Below are 13,199 nucleotides of genomic sequence, written 5' to 3'. Positions count from 1 at the left end.
GATTTCAGAAGGGCCAGTGACAAAGTGGAGAAGGAGACGGGGAGGGAATAAGGCAATAAAGGACATGTTAACACATGGGTAACTGGGTGGGTTACTATTGTGACCAACTGAGGCCTGTCCCCACTGGGGGTCCTGTTGGACACATACCATAGAAGGTTGGAGTTTATCCTCCCATGGGCATGGCACATTGGATGAGGGTTACTCCTGGAGGGTGAACTTCCCAATACTTCTACACAGCCCAGGGTTGAGCATATTTCCTCAGTGTGAGCCCGTCCCCCTCAGGCAGAGTGACCCCTGTAACAGGCTGCCTGTGACCTCCAGGCGATGGGTAAGGTCCTGGAGCATCTGTCGTACCCCCTTTTCTCTAACTACTAGCAGTTCTCCAATTATGGGCTTTTTCAGTTTAAAAGATTTGTTGCCTATTTCTACAATGCAGTAGACTCTGCTTGACAGTTTGCATGGCCATGAAGTTACAGACTTTTAACTTGGGAGTAATGAGATGAGGAAAACACCACATGAGCCTTAAGTCTTACTTCTGGTTGACCTAGCAAGGTTCTGAAATTCCCTAAGTCTTACTCTCCTGCGCTATGTGATGGGAATGATGGCACGGCTTTTGCTGGACCTCAGATGAGGTGATGGATAAGCACATACTTAGCAATCTGTGAGGCACAGAGGATTTACAAGTTATTAGGGAGTAAGTTCTGTGATTAAGGGAGTATAAATCAACTAGTAATCATTATCCTAGGTCTTTCCTGCATGTGGAGCTGGGCTTCCTGTTTAGCCTGCATCCCAGACACCCCTGCTTGCTCTCAGGGTCAGGCTCTCGGGGTACACTCAAGACCACTTGGTGAGCGTCTGGACTCAGGGGGATCATGCCAGAAGGGAGACATAGCCCACACCATGGCTTTCTGTGCAGGACAGCCTATCTTCTACTCCATCCCACAGCCCCTGTTCCTGTATCTATACCCAGATACAACCTGCTTTGGTGAGAGTCTGACATGGTCATGAAGAGTGTTTGAACCAGAAAGAGGAGCATGAACACAAACAAAGGGACAATATACCCTCTCTTCTGGGAATAAGCTGTTCCCTAGGCCAGGGAGCATCTTCTGATGCCACATCAGGAGGGGACTTGAGTGCTGCATTCGCCTCAGGGACACATTGCAGGTACACAAGTAGAGAGTGGCATGTGCTAGTGTGCATTTGGGGAAGGTTCCCTGGTCTGAGGTGTAGGATAGATTAGAAAGGCTGCAGGAACCCGGAAAAGGCTGTCACAAAGGTCTAGAAGACAGGTGCTGAGGTCTGGATGAGAACAGTACTGCTAATATTTTAACCTGCTCAGTCAGTGGAAGACTTTGTCATGGATTCTTGGAGCTTTACCAAGAAGGCGCAGAAGTGCAGAGTCAGGACCTTCAGGGCCCACCTCCCCATGCACCTCACACAGCTAAGATTTCTCAAGCACTGCATGATGAAGAGTACATACTGCTCTCGACCACTGCAGCCCTTTAGCTTTGGATCTTGTGTCAGTAGAAGGCGTCCTGTCCCGAGCATGTTCTCCACTCCCAGAGCACCTTCTCAAAGAGTGAGATGGAGCCACAAGCTCAGAGAAGAAGATAGCAGGCTTTGATTCACTGTCCCTGGCCTGATGAGGGGAGCCTGCAACTGCTTCTGTGGTGCAGCTTGGTTTGAGGAGCTGTCTTGCTCCTCAACCTTGTACACAGCCATTGGTTGGGTGTGAAAGCTCTTAAGACAGCTGAGTGAGTGAAGTTGCTCAGTCGTGTCCAACTCTTTGCAACCCCATGGACTGTATACTCCCAGTCTCCTCCCATCCACGGGATTTTCCAGGCAAGAATACTGGAGTGGGTTGCCATTTCCTTCTCCAGGGGATCTTCCCGACCCAGGGATTGAACCCAGGTCTCCCGCATTGTCGGCAGACGCTTTACTGTCTGAGCTACCAGGGAGGTCCTTAAGACAGCTACTCAGCTTCAAAACTTGTCTCCATGACTTACTATTTGAACTTGGGCAAGGTATTTAAATTCTTTTTGCAAGATCTTCTTGGGCAAGGTATTTACATTATTTTTTTCATTCTGCAGTGTAAGTAACGATAACATGTTCCCCATGGGTTTTTGTGTGAAGCATAAATGATACAATCAATGTAAATTGTTTGGGTAAGTTTGTTTACCAGATGTGATTATCATTACGCAGGAAAAAGTGTCTGTGAGCTAAAAGAACTGGTTGTATTAGTCAGCTACTGCCATAATAATGCTGCATAACAGAAACAGTAAAATCTCAGTGACACACACTATCACTTATTTTTGCTCATGGGTCTGTATTTGTCTGGAACATTTTACTGACCTAGGCCAACCCTGGCTGATAGGCATCTTGATCAGCTGGCTAGTCTGATGGAGCTAGATAACATAGAATAGCCTCAGCAGGGGTGACTCCACTTTGCTCCACCTGGCCTGATGTCCTCCAACAGGCTAGTGTGTTCTCATGGTGGAAGCAGGAGTCCATGAGAGGAAGGAGAAATGCAGAAGCACTTTTTCAAGCCTCCAGGTGCATAAAGCTTGCTCTTATCCCACTGGCCAAAATATGTCACCTGACCAAGCCCAACATCCGAGTGGAAGGAAGTGCGCAGTTACAGGTATCATAGCTTGGATACGTATAGTCATCGATGTAATCAGCACCACTTTGGTATTTTCAATAAACCTCCTAGGGGAGCACCGGTCCTTGAGTGGGCAACAGTCCCGCTCTTCCACTAACTAATTGGGCTGTTCCTTTGTGAATTATTAGTATTGAAGATCATAATACTAGTTATCATTCACCAGGCACCTCAGTCCTGATGCCACATACTAAAACTTCTTACCCCAGGAGACTTATTTTAAGGATTAGATGAGATAATGTATGAAATCCCTTAGTTTATCTCAGAGCAAATTTATCATATTAACTCAAGCATTTGCCATTATTATTTTTCTTGTTATTGTCATCCATCATGACTGTGATTAATACCATTATCTTCCATAAAAGCTTCCAGTGTAGGCATTTTTTATCCTCATTTAACAAATGAATAACTGAGACTGAAAGAAGTTAAATAACTCTCCCAAGGTCATACAGCTGATATGGATCAGAGCTTCTCTAAGGACTGATCTTACTTGGTAAATAGTCTAGTGTCATTCCTATAGTGTGGTATGAAGGAGTGTTCTGACCTGGGTAGAAAGTTCTAATTCTGAGCCCAAACCTGAAGCCCTCCAGCTTTAGCCCTGTGACCTTAGTCCTGCTTTGTTGGGCCTCAAGTAGTGTGTGGATCCTCTTCTGACTGGCAGCCTTGTAGAGACAGAGGTCATTTGACACTCGTCTCTACGAGTTAAACTCCCAGACATGTTTAGATATGGTTTAGGCCAGAGCACTGCTGAAGGACAGACTGTCTGGTGTCATGCTATTTGTGGGTCCTTGGGTCTTCCAAGGCAAGCTCAGCTATTTAGCCTGCTAAGCTTCACACCAGCTGTGAGACAGGTGTCCATGTCCCCTCAGATAAGAGGGGCCTCAGAGAAGCGGGGGAGTCAGTATGAGGCCGCAAGGTTGGTAAAGGGGGGGCTAGAACTGGCATTGCTCCCGTTGTGGATGCCAGGTCTTCCCAAACACACAGGACCACCTGCCATGCCGCCCTCTCCTTTGCTTGGCTCTCCTTATCACTTCTGGTCTTTGGCTGCTTAATCCAACTGCTTTGGGTTCTTCTCAAGGGACCATCAGTCATGAATGACTCACCCAAGCTATCTGCAGTTTCTCTCCTCTGGAAAGAGTCACCTCTTCACCCTTTACTGGCTCCCACAAGAGGGAGAAGTACTTTCACGTTGCTCATGCTGTGGCTTTGGGTTATAGGAAAGTTGACTCCCGCTTGCCGTGAAGACTCTTATTAGTGGCTGTGTGTGTGTGTGTGTGTGTGTGTGTAGGTGTAGGTGTAGTGGAGGGTGGTGCTGCATTGGGTCTTAGTTGCAGCACATGGGATCTTTGCCACGTGTGGGCTTAATTGCCCTGTGTGTGTGGGGTGTGTGTGTGTGTGTGTGTGTGTAGGTGCAGTGGGGAGTGGTGCTGCGTTGGGTCTTAGTTGCAGCACATGGGATCTTTGCCACGTGTGGGCTTAATTGCCCTGTGGCATGTGGGATCTTAGTTCCCTGCCCAGGGGTGGACTCATGTCCCCTGCATTGCAAGGTGGATTCTTAAACGCTGGACCACCAGGGAAGTCCCCCTTTAGTAGTTCTTTAAATGATGTTCTAGCAGGAACTGGTGAGGGAGAAGAGGGACCAGGGGGAGATGTGTAATCCTCCATCAAAGAGAACTCTTTTTATTACAGATTTATAATCTATTAAAATACCCTCTACTCTCAGCTCCCACTGCTACTGGTTCATTCAGAGTTCCACACTGTTCAGAGCACACACTTGGTCAGTTCTAAGGGGTATTTTACTCCCTGTCCCCCCCTACACACACATTGTTGGGACAGTACAGATAGATAATCCTTTTGGAGGGAATTTGAAATGTGTACCAGAGGCCTTAAAAATGGTTCATATTCTTTAACCCAGTGATCTGATATGGGAGAAATTATCATAAGGAATTAATCCAAACCTAGGCAAAAGTTATCTGCAGGGCAATTTATGGTAGCAAAAACTGGAAGCAACATAAATGCCTGACAGTATGGTGATAGTTCAATAAATCATGACTCATCCACTTAGTGGAATATTATGCAGCCATTTAAATGGTAATTAGAGATGGTATTGGGCAACCTGGGAAATGCTTATGATATAATGCCAAATAAACAAGCCACCAAGAGACACCATGGAATGTACAAAATAATGAAAACCATGCAGAAATGTGTGTTTGCATTGACATCAATGGTGCGGCTGCAGCGACAGTCCACATTCCAAATTTCCACCTGAATAGAGGCAGCTTCCAGCTAGAGAGCAAGGCAGGACTGACACAGAGGTGGCTGGAGAACCACAATGTTGATTTGAAACCCCTCCACTAATTTTAAACATTTATAACCATTATTTCTAACCTTTATATATCTCAAAACTTGTGTTGAAGAAAGACACTCTGTATGTGAAGATTCCTCCAAATTCCTCATATTCTAATATGTATGATGATTCACACTGCACATGGACTCAAATAACAAAACATCCAGCAGGCGCATTTGATTTAGCATCTGTTGGTCTTGGTGAGAGCAGGGGCAATGGAGTGATGTGAACGGAAACCGAGGTACAGTGGGCCTGGCAGGTGTTGGCCAGTGTGTTTTGGTTTGTTGCGTCATGGCTACTGCCCAGGGCCACTGCTTGGGATCCTCAATCCCTACTTTATTTATTTTTTTAATTGGAGTATGATTGCTTTACAATGCATTAGTTTCTGCTGGGCAGCAAAGTGAATCAGTCATATGTATACGTATGTCCCCTCTCTCAGACCTCCCCCTCTCCCCATTGCACCCCTCTAGGTCATCACAGAGCACTGAGCTGAGCTTCTGTGCTTCAGGAAGCTTCCCACTAGCTGTCTGCTTTGCACACAGTGTTTATGTCAAACCTCATCTCCCGATTCGTCCCACCCTCCCCTTCCTTCCCTGTGTCCACACCAGAGTGTGTTGACAATCCTATCGTGAAGTTTAGCTATGGAAGAAAAGCATGTTGTAGGTTCGGAGGGGCATCAAGTTAAAGGTTCCAGCTTCACTTTTGGGGGATGTTTCTGGTTATTTGGAAAGCAGAAGAAGGATAGGCATTGTGAAATGTAGATGGGCTGTGACCAGACTAAAAAGGGGGTCTGAATGCCTGCACAGAATGGAAAGAGACCACCAAATAAGTGGAAAAGCAGCTCACATCTGAATATCATATGGGCATTGCATTGATAGGCCCTCACAGAGCACATGGAATCTTTTGATTGCTTCGTGTCTGCTAGTGTCCTGGTATATAGGAACGACAGGCCAGGGACAGGGACATGGGGAAGGGAGGAGATAGGGAAGCTTGGAAAAGCTCAGAGGACCATGGTCCTAAGGAGGGGATTTTGGGAAGAGTCTTTTGAGCACTTTTCAGTGAAATTCTGTAGGTTGTGCCAGGTGAAGCCACACTTCTGAGTTCTCTGCAAAACTGCAAATTCTTAACTAGCACTGAGCCCTGTGGGATGCTTTAGGGAATAGAGAGAGAGAACTGGTGGAGAATGGCAATAGGGCTGCCTGTAAAGACTGTCAGTGGGCGGGGTTTTGGAAGCCCAGTGGTCCTCATACAGATTTTAATTCTCTCTTTCGCCATAAAGGAAACTGGAAGTGAAAGAAGTGCATCCTTTAGCCACAATTGGTAGTAAAATAAAGCAGAGGCCTAAACTTATATTTCATCTGGTGACTTACTAGTGGCCCTTGTTCTAATATTTTTTAATTTGTTTCAAAAACTGTAAATGCCATTGTGAGGCTGGTACAAAGCACCCATAAGAGGATAAAGTTACTTTGTGTCTAAAGAACAGTTCTTTGCAAAAGAACTCAAATGAGAATTCAGGCATTTTCCTGAATTGGTTGAAACTTAAAGGTCAACATGTCCCCTTGTTGAAGACATTAATGGCTAAAAGAAACAATTGGGAAGGTAATTTTAAATCTCCATGTTGGAGTTATAAAAATCTGTCAGAAACCTTATAATTAATGTGCTATGGCAATCTTTGTTACAAGAGATTTTTTTCCTTTCTTTAAATACATGGTATTTAAATCAGCTCTGCCAATTTAATTCCCTATTAATTTGAGGGTATTTCTTATATATCTTCTTTCTGGTGTATGAGAAAACAGTTTATAAACAGAGTAGGAAACTTAAATCTAACCCACGTGTTATGGATTTTTTAGTTGGAAAAGACAATGTAACTAAAATTTAAGCAAAAATGTTTAGACAAAGAATAAACCCTAGAGCCACCAACTGTGAAATAACCTTTCCTGCTGCTTTTTTCATTCTGTCACTTGTGGCCTTGAGCAGGTACTTCATTTACTTGTTCTTATACTTGAGCTTGTACTATTTTGTGTCCTGTCTTTAGAAAATATCATGTGGTTGTGCGTGAAGGAGAGGGGGATTTATTGACTCAGGTAATTGAAAGTCCATCGGTGGGTCTGACTTTCAGGTTGATTAGCCTGAGCCTGAGTCATATATTTCACCCCCAAGACCAAGGATGGGGGCAATTTCCCCACAGTTCATGTGGAGCGGGAGGGAAGCATGGATAACACACAACACAAGCCCGTGTCCACCTGTGCACCTGTGTTAGGGTTAGACTTCTCATGCAGGGCAGGGTAGATGTTCAGCCCCACTAGATGGACATCCCAGAGGAGGATATGAATGAATCCTCCCATTCTACTGATAGGTCCTAATTTCTCTCCTTCAATGTGTATCCAGCTCATCAGATGACAGGTCCGTGGGCTTGGCCATTAAACTGAGTACTGGAAAGTGTGTCTCTATGGGTAGGACCAGTGGTGTGCTAACGGACAGGCTCTCTGACAAAAATAAGCCTGATTTTGTAAGTGTTTGCCAATTCCTATGGTTTAAATAGTACCACCATGGCTAATTTTAAACTCTCAGTGTAAGTGGGATTGGGAAGAGACGTGCACGATCAACTCTCTTGAGTGAGCAGTTTATCCTGCCTCCTACTCAATAAGTTCTCTTATGCCCGTAATGCACATTTGTATTTATGGATTGTTTTCATACACCCAGATTTGGTTTGAAAAACTTACACCTTTACCCCATTGGCTTTGTCACCTTGGAGGCAGGTTAATTGCAGTCATTCTTTCTTCATTCCATCAATCAATCATTCATCCTTTCATTTCACTAATGTGCATTGACACTGTACTGTGTTATCAGCTACTTTGCTAGCTACCAAGAGTATAGCAGTGAACCAAAGTTCATGTTCTAAGGAGGAGATGGATGATTAGAAAGTAAATATTAGTTTTCTAGGTGAAAGTGATGTGAAAAAATTAAGCCAGGAAAGACAATTGAAAGTGGTAAGAAGGGGGTTGCTCTGGAGAAGGGGTGCTTTTAAATAGAATGGTTCTGGGAGGTCTCTCTGAATAGACGACTGAATGAAATGAGGTAGCAGCCATTTGAGATTCGTCAGAAGAGCCTCTTGAGTTAAGGGGACAGCAGTAGGAAAGGACATGAGGTGGAAACAAGCTTGGTGTGTTTAAGGAACAGCAGAAGGACCGTAAAGCTGGAGAAGAGCCAGCAACAGAGAGGGCTGCAGAAGATGATGTCAGAAAGGTCACAGGGACCCAGATCATGGAGAGCCTTGCCTGCTATTGTTAGGCCAGGGAGAGAGAGCAGGAGTGAACCACTCCTGCTTCTGGGTGGAGCACCTAGACCAGTCATTCCCAGCATATAGATCTCTGGCTAGTAGCGTCGGAATCACCGAAGAACTTATCCATGGCTGACTCATGTCAATGTATGGCAAAAACCACTACAATATTGTAAAGTAATTAGCCTCCAACTAATGAAAATAAATGGGAAAAAATAAAATAAAAAAATAAAAATAAATTAAAAAAATAAATGCAAATTCTTAGAACCTGATCTAACCTGCTGCATCAGAAATTCTGGGGGCGGGACGCAGCCAGTCCGTGCTTTAACAAACCCTGCAGGGGCTGCCGATTAAAGCTAGAGTTTGAGATCCAGACTGCAGAGTGGTGCTCTCACTTCGTTTTATCCCTCCCAGATCAGGGCCGCCATCTTCCCTGAAGGTGAAAGCATTGCTTTTCATCCCATGTGTCAATAACTGTTAGGTTCCTGAGAGAACACAAGAGAGTCTGATGACGGTTTCATAGGCCGTCGGATCTGTGCCTCCTAGAATGAGTACTGGCATACACCTGACCCAAGTCCCTTCATTGACCTCCATTTAAAAATCCTGCCTGTGCATTGCTAAAGCAAATGGCGACTAAATCACTCTCTTCTCTAAAGGTTTGCTTCTCACTCCAACAGTTTTCTCAAGTATTCCCCCATGTTGGTAATTTTTTTCTGTGAGAGAATTCTTTCCTTCTGTTTGAAGTATGGCGGAAAGAATAATTTGCAACACAACATAAAGGTGATATAATTTATATGTAACTGGTATGAATTGTTTCATGACACTGAATCTAAATCATATTAATTATGGCTCAGTCTCTCCCCACCTGAGGCTCTTACCCTCCCTTAAAATTATAACGTAAACCTAGGGCTTTGGGCAGCCTCTCTGCAGCCACAATGAGCTGAAGGCCCGTGGCTCTTCCCCAGGATTTCTTGATTGCATGTTTAAAAGCAACCAAGTATGGGCTTAATGTATCTTAGTATTATTCAAACTGTCATTTGACTCTGTTAATTTCACAAGTACCAATTTTTTAGAGACATATTCAGCATTAACTCAAGGACTTTCCTTAAAAGCCAAAGGAGGAATTCTCACAGCTTAGTAGTTAATAATTTGTCTTTATGAAATATGTATAACTGCATTGCATGCAAATCCTTGAGTCTATGTGGATCCACAGATTGCCGAATTCTCAAGCTGAATCAAGATGATCTCAAGCTGAAAATTCACAGGTGTTATTCAACAGGTTTTGAGCTCTGTTTGGATCTTGTTCTAGTAACTAAATCTAGAATTCATAATTCATTGTCTAAAAGTTGGATTTTTATCTAGCCTTAATCAAAATAAAAAAGAAAACTCAAGATTTTCAGATAGAGAGTTACTAATTAAATGTATAATTCCAAAATCCTGGCATTTCTAAAAGTAAGAATTATTACTGTGATGTTTCTTCATATATAATCATCCAGGCACATTTCTGTATATACCTGCTATTATTATTATAAGCAATGCAAGCAACAAAAATAATAACAATTTTCAAGGATTATAAATTTGTAAAATTACACTTTGGTGGAAAATATGGATATCAAAGAATCTAAATTTTGAGATGCAGCACATTGTTGCCTATTATATTTTTCAATTTCTTGTTCATGAATTTCAGTTTAAACATGTATCTGTTTTTTTCATAATTTTGCCCTTCTGTTCATGGAGTTCAGAAATAAAATTAACCATGACATGGAATTTAAAGCATTTCTTGATACTGAAATTTTCTACACTGTAAAGTGATTTTAAATTTTATTTACATAGTTATCTCTCATCCGAGGACACATTTATCTGTTTTTCAATATACTTCTAAATATAATTTTCCAAAGTTTATTATCATTTATTCATTCATACTGAGGATTTTTCTTGTTCTGTAATGGTTCATTACTCCATCATGACTAAGTTCAGGGGCCCAGAGGACAAGGTCACTTGCATAGTACCACTCTCCAGGGTAGGCAAAACCTCAGTCATTTAGTATCTGTGGTGCTGAACGCCACGTGTGGTTGATTCTACAGTCCTGAGGTCATGGGCACTAATCCCTGAACAACACTCTTAATAGCTACCACACCATTATTGAGACATTGTGATTTACTGAGACCTGCTTCTTAATGTCTAATTTTCTTTTGTTTTTGTGCCACTTGCTCAACAAGTACTTCTACTTTTCCCCTATATGCACGCATTTACATAAAGAATGGTGGATAAATAATGTAGTTTTCAAATTAAAGTCCATTTGAATGAGTTTTGAACACTAAAGGATTTTTCCAATTGTCTTTACATTTGAAAATTAAATGTCTGAATCAAGCAACACCAAAGATGAGAATTAGTGAGTGAATGATTAGCAAGCTGGCCTGAGACCCATTTAGCTGCTTGATGGGGATCTGAGTTCAGTTCAGTTCAGTCGCTCAGTCATGTCTGACTCTTTGTGACCCCATGAATCGCAGCATGCCAGGCCTCCCTGTCCATCACCAACTCCCAGAGTTTACTCAAACTCATGTGCATTGAGTCGGTGATGCCATCCAGCCATCTCATCCTCTGTCATCCCTTTCTCCTCCTCCCCCCAATCCCTCCCATCATCAGGGTCTTTTCCAATGAGTCAGCTCTTTGCATGAGGTGGCCAAAGTACTGGAGTTTCAGCTTCAGCATCAGTTCTTCCAACGAACACCCAGGACGGATCTCCTTTAGGATGGACTGGTTGGATCTCCTTGCAGTCCAAGGGACTCTCAAGAGTCTTCTCCAACACCACAGTTCAAAAGCATCAATTTTTCAGTGCTCAGCTTTCTTCACAGTCCAACTCTCACATCGATACATGACCACTGGAAAAACCATAGCCTTGACCAGACTTTGTTGGCAAAGTAATGTCTCTGCTTTTAAATATGCTATCTAGGTTGGTCATAACTTTCCTTCCAAGGAGTAAGCATCTTTTAATTTCATGGCTGCAGTCACCATCCACAGTAATTTTGGAGCCCCCAAAAATAAAGTCTGACACTGCTTCCACTGTCTCCCCATCTATTTCCCATGAGGTGATGGGACCAGATGCCATGATCTTAGTTTTCTGAATGTTGAGCTTTAAGCCAACTTTTCCACTCTCCTCTTTCACTTTCATCAAAAGGCTCTTTAGTTCTTCTTTGCTTTCTTCCATAGGGGTGGTGTCATCTGCATGTCTGAGGTTATTGATATTTCTCCCAGCAATCTTGATTCCAGTTTGTGCTTCATCCAGTCCTGCATTTCACATGGTGTATTCTGCATATAAGTTAGATAAGCAGGGTAACAATATATAGCCTTGACGTACTCCTTTTCCTATTTGGAACCAGTCTGTTGTTCCATGTCCAGTTCTAACTGTTGCTTCTTGACCTACATACAGATTCCTCAGGAGGCAGGTCAGGTGGTCTGGTATTCCCATCTCTTTCAGAATTTTCCACAGTTTGTTGTGATCCACACAGTCAAAGGCTTTGGCATAGTCAATAAAACAGAAGTAGATGTTTTTCTGGAACTCTCTTGCTTTTTTAATGATCTGTCAGATGTTGGCCATTTGATCTCTGGTTCCTCTGCCTTTTCTAAATCCAGCTTGAACATCTGGAAGTTCACGGTTCACATATTGCTGAAGCCTGGCTTGGAGAATTTTGAGCATTGCTTTGCTAGCATGTGAGATGAGTGCAATTTTGCAATAGTCTGAGCATTCTTTGGGATTGCCTTTTTTAGGGATTGGAATGAAAACTGACCTTTTCCAGTCCCGTGGCCACTGCTGAGTTTTCCGAATTTGCTGGCATATTAAGTGTAGCACTTTCACAGCATCATCTTTTAGGATCTGAAATAGCTCAACTGGAATTCCATCACCTCCACTAGCTTAGTTCATAGTGATGCTTCCTAAGGCCCCCTTGACTTCACATTCCTGGTTGTCTGGCTCTAGGTGAGTGATCACACCATTGTGATTATCTGGATCATGAAGATCTTTTTTGTATAGTTCTTCTTTGTATTTTTGCCATCTCTTCTTAATATCTTCTGTTAGGTGCATACCATTTCTGTCCTTTATTGAGCCCATCTTTGCATGAAATGTTCCTTTAGTATTTTTAATTTTCTTGAAGAGAGCTCTAGTCTTTCTCATTTTATTGTTTTCCTCTATTTCTTTGCATTGATCACTGAGCAGGGGTTTCTTACTTCTCCTTGCTATTCTTTGGAACTCTGAGTTATCTTTCCTTTTCAAATCTCTCTCTGACTCTAATCTTCTGCCTCCCTCTTTCAGTGATAAGGATCCCCCTGTGATTACACGGCCCCACCCAACTAATCCAGGATAATATCCATTTCAAGATTTTTACCACATCTGCAAAATCCCTTTTACCTTATAAGGTAATGTATTCACAGGTTCTGGATTTTAAGCCATGAACATCTTTGTGAGGGGTGCATTACTATTCCACAGTGAGGACTCTGTATGAGCTGTGAAATCTAATGCCATCATTTTTCCCTAGCAGTACAGGTGCTCAGCAGTGGTTGTTTTGAATTGTGCCTGGTTCCCTGGTGTCCTTTGGATCCTTGGTCTATGGCCAGGCCAGTTTCCTTATCACTACTCTAGCCCAGTTCTAAATTCTAGCCTCTCTCTAAAGCCTCTCTTCTTTAGAGCTCATGTGTCAAACTTAAGTCACTGCTTGCTTAAGCTGTTTGCTTTCTACAAGGTGGTATCTTTGTACTTATAGTGCCAAGTGAAGTATCTTAGAGCCCCAGAATAATTGAACTCTGCACATATTGGAGGAATACCCCAAATATATGCTTCATACCCAGCAACATTAGAAAATATTTTAAAATAAGCAGTTGTTCGGCCATCATAATAGCAAATGTTGTTTGAAGCTGTA

At 42.8% G+C, this 13,199-nt stretch overlaps 1 protein-coding gene across 1 annotated transcript in view; it reads left to right on the top strand.

Annotated features, from left to right (window-relative positions):
• Positions 1 to 13,199, top strand: part of PTPRT (protein tyrosine phosphatase receptor type T) — a 787,366-nt gene that overhangs the window by 234,964 nt on the left and 539,203 nt on the right. The gene's annotated exons all lie outside the window — the stretch shown is intronic.

The sequence above is a fragment of the Dama dama genome, chromosome 23, assembly GCF_033118175.1.
Source record: "Dama dama isolate Ldn47 chromosome 23, ASM3311817v1, whole genome shotgun sequence".
Classification (NCBI taxonomy): Eukaryota; Metazoa; Chordata; class Mammalia; order Artiodactyla; family Cervidae; genus Dama; species Dama dama.
This window is presented reverse-complemented; position numbering and strand designations above follow the sequence as displayed.